The 10,013-nt window shown below is 39.3% G+C and overlaps 1 long non-coding RNA gene across 1 annotated transcript in view; it reads right to left on the minus strand.

Annotated features, from left to right (window-relative positions):
- Positions 1-1,514, minus strand: part of LOC111265984 (uncharacterized) — a 28,340-nt gene extending 26,826 nt beyond the window's left edge. The window contains exon 1 of the long non-coding RNA XR_015313271.1: positions 1,454-1,514. This is a non-coding gene — a long non-coding RNA (uncharacterized LOC111265984). The remainder of the gene's footprint in view (positions 1-1,453) is intronic.
- Positions 1,515-10,013: the final 8,499 nt, after the last annotated feature.

Consider the following 10,013-nt stretch of genomic DNA (forward strand, 5'->3'; position numbering starts at 1 on the left):
GGCAGATGCTCAGATGTTAACGAGACTGAAAGCTGCAGGTCTCGCGTCACACGGGTCTGCTTGTTGTCGGAGTCAAGAATATTTTTCTCATAGAATAGAAGATTTTTGTCATTAGCAAGATGCTAAAAGTATTTTCAAAGAAGCTATCTATTAAAGTGCTCACTCAAGGCATTTCATTATCGACGTACGCAATAAGAGTTTACAGACGTATTTCAAGAGGTGTATGGCCTTCGTTTCGATAGCGCAAATTCATTCGAAATGGTAGGGTAAAAATTTAGTCCGGGAATATTGCCAACTAACGAACCTCACGGATACAGAGTAAACATAACTTTCAGCGATTAAATATACCTTGTTAATATGAGCGTAACGTATTTCTTTTTTGAAAGATTCCAAAAAAATTAGAAGTTAATGCATTTTCTTATTTTTGCCCATAACTCTGTGCATCACGTTGCTTATTTCTTTAACTTTATTTAATGTTAGCCAAACAGAAGAGGTATTGCATAACATTTTTCTCACTTATTGTAGGCTTGTAAACCACAATTAGGTCACAAACAAATTTAGGTCAGAACAAATTTAGCTGTAAGAAATTTGCCATTGAAGATTCTTGAATTCTGGCAATGTGTGGTATTACTGAGTTCGCTTTATCGTCTCTATCGAGAAACCTTAAAGCCTCTGCTATATTAGCGTGCTCGCGTCAATACCGCCATAGTTGATTAAGCTTCGGTGTTTCAACATGCTTAGGATACTTGGATGTTAAGGATTATAGGGTGAGTTGAACTAAGTCATAGCTTTGACAAGAATGGAAGCGCAAAAATCTGTAGGACCTATTCCATTGTATAGCTGGTTGATAATGTCTCTGCAGGATAGAATCAGAATGCCATCTTGACAAATAAGTTTGCTTATAGCTGTTTAGGGATATGAACAGTACCTTTATTTTTTAAATCAGCCTTACGGCTGCTATATTGTGCAGTAAATATAGATGGGATGAACTCGTTGGGTGCCGCTAACCAGGCAAACTACGCTCCTGCTTCAAACAAATTTTCGTATAAATTATTCACTGTATTGCCCTCAATGTCGTGAGCCTCTGGAATATCGTTTGGAAAACGAGGGGCTTATCTTAATATTGCTAAACCAATACATCTTTACGTATGTTTACAATACAAGATAAACAAAAATAAATATGGCTAACAATAGTAAAATTGACTTAATAAAATAAATAAAAGATTGATATTTTTGCGAAACGAGTTTATAGAGTATTTAAAAAAATCTTATTCTTAGAATATTTGCGTGCAATTTAGTAAAAATCGGGTAAAACATAGAATTTTCAAGGCCGCATCTTATGTGTAACCGAAGTAACTTACGTGTAACCCATACGCCGTTTGTTCTACTTGAATTGGCCTAATGTGGCTGTGTGCGAATACGTTTTCTTAAAAAATCAAACAAATAAACTCACGGAATTTATATGAAGTTGAAATTTCCTAGGCACTTCAAGGTGTATTCGCTCTATAAACTGCTCTAACTTCTGATCGTGCGGCCTTCTACAGATCACTAGAAAGTTTCTAGAAATATTCGAACGGCCTACAAGAGAAGAAGTCCTGCTGGAGCCTTACGTCATTGTGATGGAGCATTGTAAAAGAGTAGTAAATGTGTAAAAATTATAAAGATTTCGATCAATCGAGCGCGTTTAACGCCTTTAGACGTTTGCATATGTGCCACGGCTTCTGTGTTAGATCCGCAACGTGTTAGATCCGCCACTATTACCTCAGTCGCGAAGCATATTATAGTAGAAAACGACAACAACAACAACAGCCGCGATGGGGCATAAAGTAAAACGGCGAAAGGGCGGAGTTAGAGTGGTTATGGGAGGTATGGCGATGGTGCATAGGGACGCTGCTTTTGGTGGTAGTACGTTAGAAAGGCACAGTGCGAATAGCGATCACCGAGCTAAGCGGCGTAGCGCCAGCAGTTAAGCGGGAACGATGGTCGTAGACTCTAAATAATTGCGTTAGGCCTTAATAGGCCTTAATGACTTGCTGGCGTGGATGCCCTATATGGACCTCTGGCCTAAATCTCGCCACCCTCGCTTGGCTCCCACCTAGAGAGCCTGTTCCAATCTCCACCCCCCGGTGCTACTGCTTTCATCCTTTTCTCACTTTTTACTGCCCCTCTGGGCCCACGCCCCGTCAAAGCAAGCAAAATAACAACATGTGGGATGTGAGTGAACGCTTGCTGCCGTCCATAGGCCAGTCACCTATTACCGGTGCAAGGCTTCAACTAATGTCGCAATGGTTATACATCACAGAAGTTAACCTGAGTGAGTTCAGTGTCAAGAAACGCTTTCAAATAGGGCCCTGTGGGCAAAAAACAGATCGAAATTGGTAAACCTAACAGTTTTCTGACCGTCGGTGGGCGCTAGCCAGTACCTGTTTGGTTTAGATAGGTAGACAGACACATAAGCACAATTTGCGGAGATAACAAGGGAGCGGTTTGTTTGAATGTTTAGGACCGTTTAGGACCCTCAGCAGCAAACCAAGGCTAAGAGTAGCGATTAATCAGCCCTCATCGCATGGCGGGTAGCACGTCGATAACAGTGGTCAGTATTCTACTTATATTCTTGTAGAGGTAAAGCGAGGCGCAATTTGCTCAGCGGGCCCTGGAAAAGAGGCAGTCTGTAAAAAGTATTGGTGTGTATGTTAAGTTTAAAGTTGTATTTAGAACAAAAGTAAGTGACACTACAAGTCAATACACAGTAATTTGCAGTATCAAAACCTACATTGTTTATAATTAGCAGAATCGCTATAAAGATTCGACAACTCAGTATTAGGCATACCAAAACTGCTACGGCTGGCTGGGATCAAACTTGCTTTGGAAATGATGCCATGTGCTACGCATTATATTTAGTCGCTACTTATGCTATTATATTTACCAATTTTTATTATAAATATTATAGTATAATAATACTGAGCATTTCCGATTGATGCGGTTCGCGCAGTATTAGCAAATGCCAAATCTAGACTAGTAGTAAGCAAGATTCAATTTTATCCGAATGGCTATAATCGAACCAGTAGTGAATGCACCGTAACCGTAACTGAGGCAAAAGGAAAAATAGTTGGAAGACGAAGCCTGACTGTGGTTCATCGTGGGTGTTCTATATGTGGCATTGTGTCCTAAGTCCTATACAGTTAGAACTAATCACGTATTAAGCATTGAAATATCCGTGGGTGATTGTAAACAAATTCGCAGATAAAGGTCCGACTCCACTCCTCGAAGTGCAACTGAAGTTAAACACGCTCGTATCTCCCTAACTGTTATATTGACGCTAACTTCTAAAGCTATTGGCGTAGTGAATGCGTGCCCGGATTTCCGCTTATGAACTTAAATAAACGTACCGTTACAACGTGTAGTACAGAAAGTCGATGTCCGCTACCGATTTGCCATCAGACACACGTTCACATCGGACGCAGCATCGTCAGAGTCTAATAGACAAGATAGGGATGATTTCTGAAAGTATTTTTTGAAATTGGAATCTTGTGCTATAGTGACTGCACTCGCAGTATCACACCAATCTAAGCATTAATCACTAACGCCCTCGCAAAGTAGAGGATAATAATATTATATGGGAAGTCTCCTCTTGTCGAAGAACCTAGCATTTTAAACATTGCAAAGATATATTATTTTTAATCTTCCAGAATCACGAAATACTGTGCTATAATAGCCTTGGTAACCTACATATAAAAATTAATTATATTTTACTGAACTGAACTAATACGGAAGCCTATCTACTTGATCGAATTGAAGCTACTTATAGGCTCTCCAATGGTTCGGCCTCCAAAAATCGAATAAGAAATTTCGGTGTTATCTGTGCTTTACCATCTGCAGGAAGCAAAAACCTGATAACACCATCATCTAACGTCTGATCTTTGGGATCTCAGACGGATAGGTCCCCAAATTTTGCCATTTTTTCTAATACAATTGTGATATGAGAATTTATTGGCTGAGCCTTCGACGACAAAACGAAGGTTAAGCAATATTTTTTTCTGAGACACTTATATTGGAGCGGACGGTTTTTCTATAGAGTGTTATTGTTACAAACGAAATCAACATTTACTCTAGAGAATGCTAATATATTTAAATTATCGACATACTGGTTCTAAGATAAGCTATTATATTGGGATTTATTTAATTACAGCACATGCGCCATGCTCTTTATTGGGACACGCCTCATGTTAGACAGAATATAGGCTCTACAGGTATAACAGCTACTGTTTAGGATAACGTAAAAAGATTAAACTTAATCAAATTTAAATAAATACGTCAGTATGTAGGAACTATCTGACCCGATTGAGATCTGACCGGACATAACACTTCAGAACTGAAATAAGCTCGAACGTTTGCTTCAAGTTCAATTTAATAAGACACCTAACATACGAATTCAGATGCCCTCTGTTAACGTAGCATGTCTATTGGCTACGTCTTGTCATTTGGCTTAAACTTTTTTGACTGAAATTTCGGAAGTGTCATAATCTATTCGATATTGGACCATCGTAGTAGAGGATACAGGCCGTTCCAGTGCGCTATGCAACTGACATGTTGAGCAGAAAAACGTGACCGCAACGCAAACTCTTGAATGGCCAAGTAGTAATAAATGAAGGTGATTTAACCTATAAAAGACAAGGCTTTCGCCGTCGTCTACAATATCTCGTTTGGGAGCTGGGCCGGCTGGAGGATGTGCGTTAAGAAAGATGGTCGATTCATTTAAAGCTGCCCTATGAGACTAAATTTGTAGGAATAAACGTTTGTAGAGTTTACGCTTACGCGTCTTTTTGCGCTATGCGAGAGAAGGAAAGCCACTGAGCTATCTGTGAATATTGGAAAAGCAAACAGGTTGCAACACCAAAAAAGTAAAGAGTTCTTTGTGAAGTCGGAGAAATTGTATCATCGCGGTTACCACTCTCGTTACTGTTGCCCACGATGACGCCATTCGATTAAGTCGTCGCAACTTATGTCACACACCTAAAGTTGCCTGATAAGGCCGCGACGGGTTGGATAAACCTAACAGGTCGAAATATGCCCCACTTCTCGTTGTTGTACTTGTACAGCGTACCTACCATATCTGTTCCGAATATAGAACTGAATAGGTTTGACAAGCTAAGGTTAGTAACTATGGATCCATTGGAAAAGAGTTCAGAAAATTATGTAGGATATTTACAAATTTGAAGTTAACCTTTGAGGGGGCGATAGAGCTCAGTCAACAAGGCAGCATTCCCAATTTAACTATAAGGCATCAGTATCAATTAATTTATAGAAAAAAGAAAGGCACTAGGGCAAATATAGCTTCGTGTTTAACTGTAATGCGTATTTGATTGAGAACTACTGGAAAGAAGTAAGCATGTGTGCGTGCAGAAAATAATTGTTTTCGTTCTGGTTTATAGCAGCCATCTGAATGAGTTAAAAATAGCACGCAGTAAGAAGCTAGATAGTAAAGAACCTTAAATTTGTTCATTTGATGCAAAAACAAAAAATGGTCTGAAAGTAATACGCCGTTGCCGGAGATTCACAAATATCTATGTAACGCCTTCTCCGCTTAGTACCACCCTATGGGGCTCTCTTAATGAGACTGGTAAAGCACCAATTAGATAAGGCTCCGCATTTCTCTAGCCCTAAAATAATTAATCCCTAATTAATTATCACCTATGCTACTCTGACTATCCAAAATAAACAATAAAATTACTGCTAGAGAACTTACTTAAGTTAAATAAAGTTACTTATAAAAATAGATAAGACCTTGTCTATTGAACACCTTTTGACTGTTTCGGACTTTCGTTTGCAAAAATTCTTTGTCTTGATCAGCTAGGTACGTCGGATATCTTCAAAAAACCCTTGTGTCATCTTGTTGATTGATAACATTAGTTATCACGAATGTTTATTATTTTTATTTCACTAGTCTCATTGGTATCCGACAGGTACCAATGAGACTAGTGAAATGCTGAAAGAGCAGAGTTTTAGCTTTATGAAATACATCGGCATTTCGGTCACAATGAAACATTTCTTATAGCACGTCAGTAGAAGGCTCTAATAATATTGCCGTTCATAGGACAGCCCCATAAGAGCTCCTGATAGAGGATGTCACGCTAGATTTGGATGCGATGATATCATTAGGGTATTCCGAGTGCTTACCATTTGCTTTCTATAGAGTAATCCTGTAAATGCGTAGGGTAATGTTATTCGACTGACGTGTTAGTGTAAAGATGTTCTAGGAAAAAAAAACAGTTGAATTAGTACATGCCCAACTGCAGCTCGAAAAAGCCATCAAACAGGTGGGTTGTTAAATATATTGTCGTCATATAGAACTTCGCTTAATTTAATACAGTTTAGGAACGATGACTAGGCTTCACAATATCTGGGTACGCATGATGGAAGAGTCTTCGACTTGAGTGGAGCAGGAGTCCACGTATACAGCGGTGCGGGCGCATCATCTCCAAACAACTTCACAACGAATTCGGTTAACGCTGGCAAAATACTAGACGGTACCCTCGTCAATGGCGTCGTATCGTTTGGTGATGACAATCAAGGATAAGTGACCGATGCGCTGGGTACGAGCATGTGCCTGCCAATGACGCGGGAGTTTCTTTGTAGGCATAGGCGTGTCCACCGCTGACGCTAATACCACGAGAAGCATCAGCGACTCACAGTCTGTAATCGAAATACATCAATAGCAATATAGGTATTTTCCGTACTACTATTTAGTCTTCCCGTTGGATAACTAGCTAGTATTTGCGTACGTCCTGGTTTCGTGATTCTATTTTTCAAATAAGCAGGCCAGACCCAGCAGTACCCGTGGAACGAATCTCGGCCACAAAGCAATATAATAGACTACACGCATGAGCGATGCCAAAAAAGTTGTGTGACAACAAACCAAATAACGAGTAGTGTGAACACGGAAAAAAAACTTAATATAGAAACTTATAGGAGTCTTTATATGTTCACTCCAGCGTTTAAATAGATCCACATAATAATACGTGTCTAATGGAAACGTCTCTAGCAATAAATGTAAATTTTAGTAAAACATTGTATATTAATATCGGAAATATGAAAATATCAAGTGCAGTAAAAAGAATGCATTAAACTATTTTTCGATGCTCTATTTACGGGTCGTTAAACCATACTATATAATATATCGAATGTAACTATATACCGATATTATAGTTTTTTGACTGACTAAAGTATAGTAGCTGGTCGACTAGTCTCCCATAAGGCCTATATTCTAAAACTAGCTTTGCTCGTGCGTAGACATGTACCTCATTCTTTTGGCCCGGCAAATTTATTCCCAACTAGTGATTGCATTATTATTTGACACAAGGCTATCACCGTATTGCCTCACACGTTATTACATCAAATATGTAACGTAGACAAAACGTGAGGCTTCCTTGCCACGAATCTGTCTCCTTAAACATTTTGACTCAAGTGAGTAATCTTAAAATTGAACGCTTTTGTACTTTTTGTCATACGAACGTCTGTTATATGCGTATAATTGGCTTGTTTTTCGCCCCCATGGTCTCTGCCCCGTCCCTTCTAGCAAGTCGAAATGGCAAGCAGCTCTAAAATGCTTTCGCTGGATTCTATCGGAGAGCGTCAGGAACGCCCCATTTTTGTTCTCTGTGTCTGAGCAAAAGTCTTTCTGAGAACAGCCTGAACATTCACATTACCTCAATTAGTAGTAGAGAAAGTTGTTCAGGGCAATTCTTTACTGAATTTTAAGTGGTCTAAAAAATCGTCATAGCCACGTCTATTAGTTGTGATTACGTGAATGAATAGAGAGAAAAAAAACAACGTAAAATCCCATCGGTCGAGTAGTAATGATGATGTTCTTGAAAAGACGTGAAATGCTTTTCTTAGATGAGCTCATACTTCTTAAGTCTGGGATGCACGGTTTTTATGCTGCCCTGTAACGAAGACAGCAAACATATTTGTAATGGTGTGCTCGGGGGGTACATCGAGGGGCGCAAAAGTTGCGAAGCTTTCGTATTCATCTGAGCGCAGAAGCACATACAAAAACATATACGAAAAACGAGCTCCCTGTTAAGCGGAGTGTAATACGTGTATTTGGCCTTAAGCAGTGAATTACCGAGGAAAGAGAGCTACGTGGGGTTTATGGCAAATGTGATTATACCTTTTAATAGTAGTCTCTTTAATAGAGACGAAGCACAATTTTAGTCCGTGAAGACAGGGGCATAATGAGGGCAAAACGCTGCCCGTGCGAGGAAAACCTGGCGAACTGTGAATAAGAGAATTGCTACCAAAGAATTGACTAGGGAAGTGAGGTAGGAACTTTTACAAAGTGCAGAGACCTACATTAGAAATACTACTGTTTTGAGATTGACTAATACAAATAAACAATAAGGCCTAATAAATATTTCTATCGTAACCCGTCTGCGATACAAATACCGTTAAATATGTCTCATAATTTTTTGAGGGATCTATCGACCTTTATTCGAGCAAGTCGTTTTAAAGCGTCTTGCGGCCTTAGCATAAACAACGTTGTGCTGTTAGTAGATCTCTGGACTCACTCGCTCCAGAGATACAAATAGATGGAAACGTGAAGATTTTGAAATATGCCGGGACGCTACAATTGCTGTGTAAATGGCCTTTGAAATGCGATTAATTCCATTCAGTGGAAAAATGCTTACCATCATATACCGCAGCTTGCCAATGTAGTAGACAAATTGCCGGATGTCAGTTATGTGTGAGCACTGCCGAGGCTGCATTTTTTTTCCTATTGATTAGAATGTTTAAAATGTATAATTTCATTTTTTTTTAAATTAATAGCTATACTCCATTCACGCGTACCGGCATCTAATCGTATGGAAAGTAACCATGTGGCTCAAATCATATACCTGCTGGGAGAAGGACGGTGAATTTACTAAATTATCCTTTGCCGTTATGATCGGCACAAAAACCTGCACAGACCTGTTTTGCACGGACATACAGATGCATATTCATATGTGCACAAATTGAAATAATTCAGAGAAAGATCTAATTGCAACACTCAAGATGTTCAAAATAGTTACCCGGCTCAATTTGCACCCTTCGAGGAAATTTTCCTGATGCGTATTTGTTCATCTTTACCAGCGTCGACGTGCTACTTCCACACATGTAGAACCTCTTTTCCCCACGCCTTTATTCTGTTACGGCATCAGTCATGGCGTGCAAAACTACGCTTTCCACACCTCTTCTACTAGACCTGATCAAATACAGTTGGTCTACTATGATATAGCCGATTCAAAACTCTAAGAAATTCTAGTTAAGCAATGCTATAAACGAAATACTAGAAATGCTAACGAACGCATAATGGCCAAGTACGAGGCTATTTGTTTTAGAGTCGTATAGGTCAAGGGGCCTCTCCATTCAAATGGCTTCACGGTGCTAGTTGGGTAAGTTTCGGATATTCTCAAGAAGTCCAGCAGTCTAATGAAAAGTTGTGCACCTTTTCTCATGGTATTTCCATGGCAAGCTGCCTAATCGTTTCTGTAACGCCATAAGTTTGCGTGGCGTTGCAAACACCTTGTAGATAAAATAATAAGAATACATATAATTAACACTGTCTGTGTATTCCAAGCTGCTACTGTACTAGCGGTATACTTACTGGGTCCGTGCGATACCTGTTTCCAAGAAAACCTGAATACGCAGAATGCGCGCGCAAAAAAAATACGAATTTAGAGATTTGACACGTGACCTTATTTTTCAAATCGGATATCTCGATGATGAATAGGTCAGTCTTGCCTGTTATGCATGTTTGATGGAGGTTTTAAGATCACAGCTCGCGACTTACAAGTACTCTTCTATTAACCCGTGTATTAAAATGTCGGTGGATATCTCTGTGCAGTGATTCCCTGTAAAAGACATATGCCAAAACAAGAGTTCGAAATTGCTATGAAAGTGATGTTTGTTTTGTTGCGAAAATAATCAATCGTCAATCTTTTCTGACATATCACAGTCAGGTTTAACATGAGTTA

This window comes from Varroa jacobsoni, unplaced genomic scaffold, assembly GCF_002532875.2.
Source record: "Varroa jacobsoni isolate VJ856 unplaced genomic scaffold, vjacob_1.0 scaffold_1037, whole genome shotgun sequence".
Taxonomy (NCBI): domain Eukaryota; kingdom Metazoa; phylum Arthropoda; class Arachnida; order Mesostigmata; family Varroidae; genus Varroa; species Varroa jacobsoni.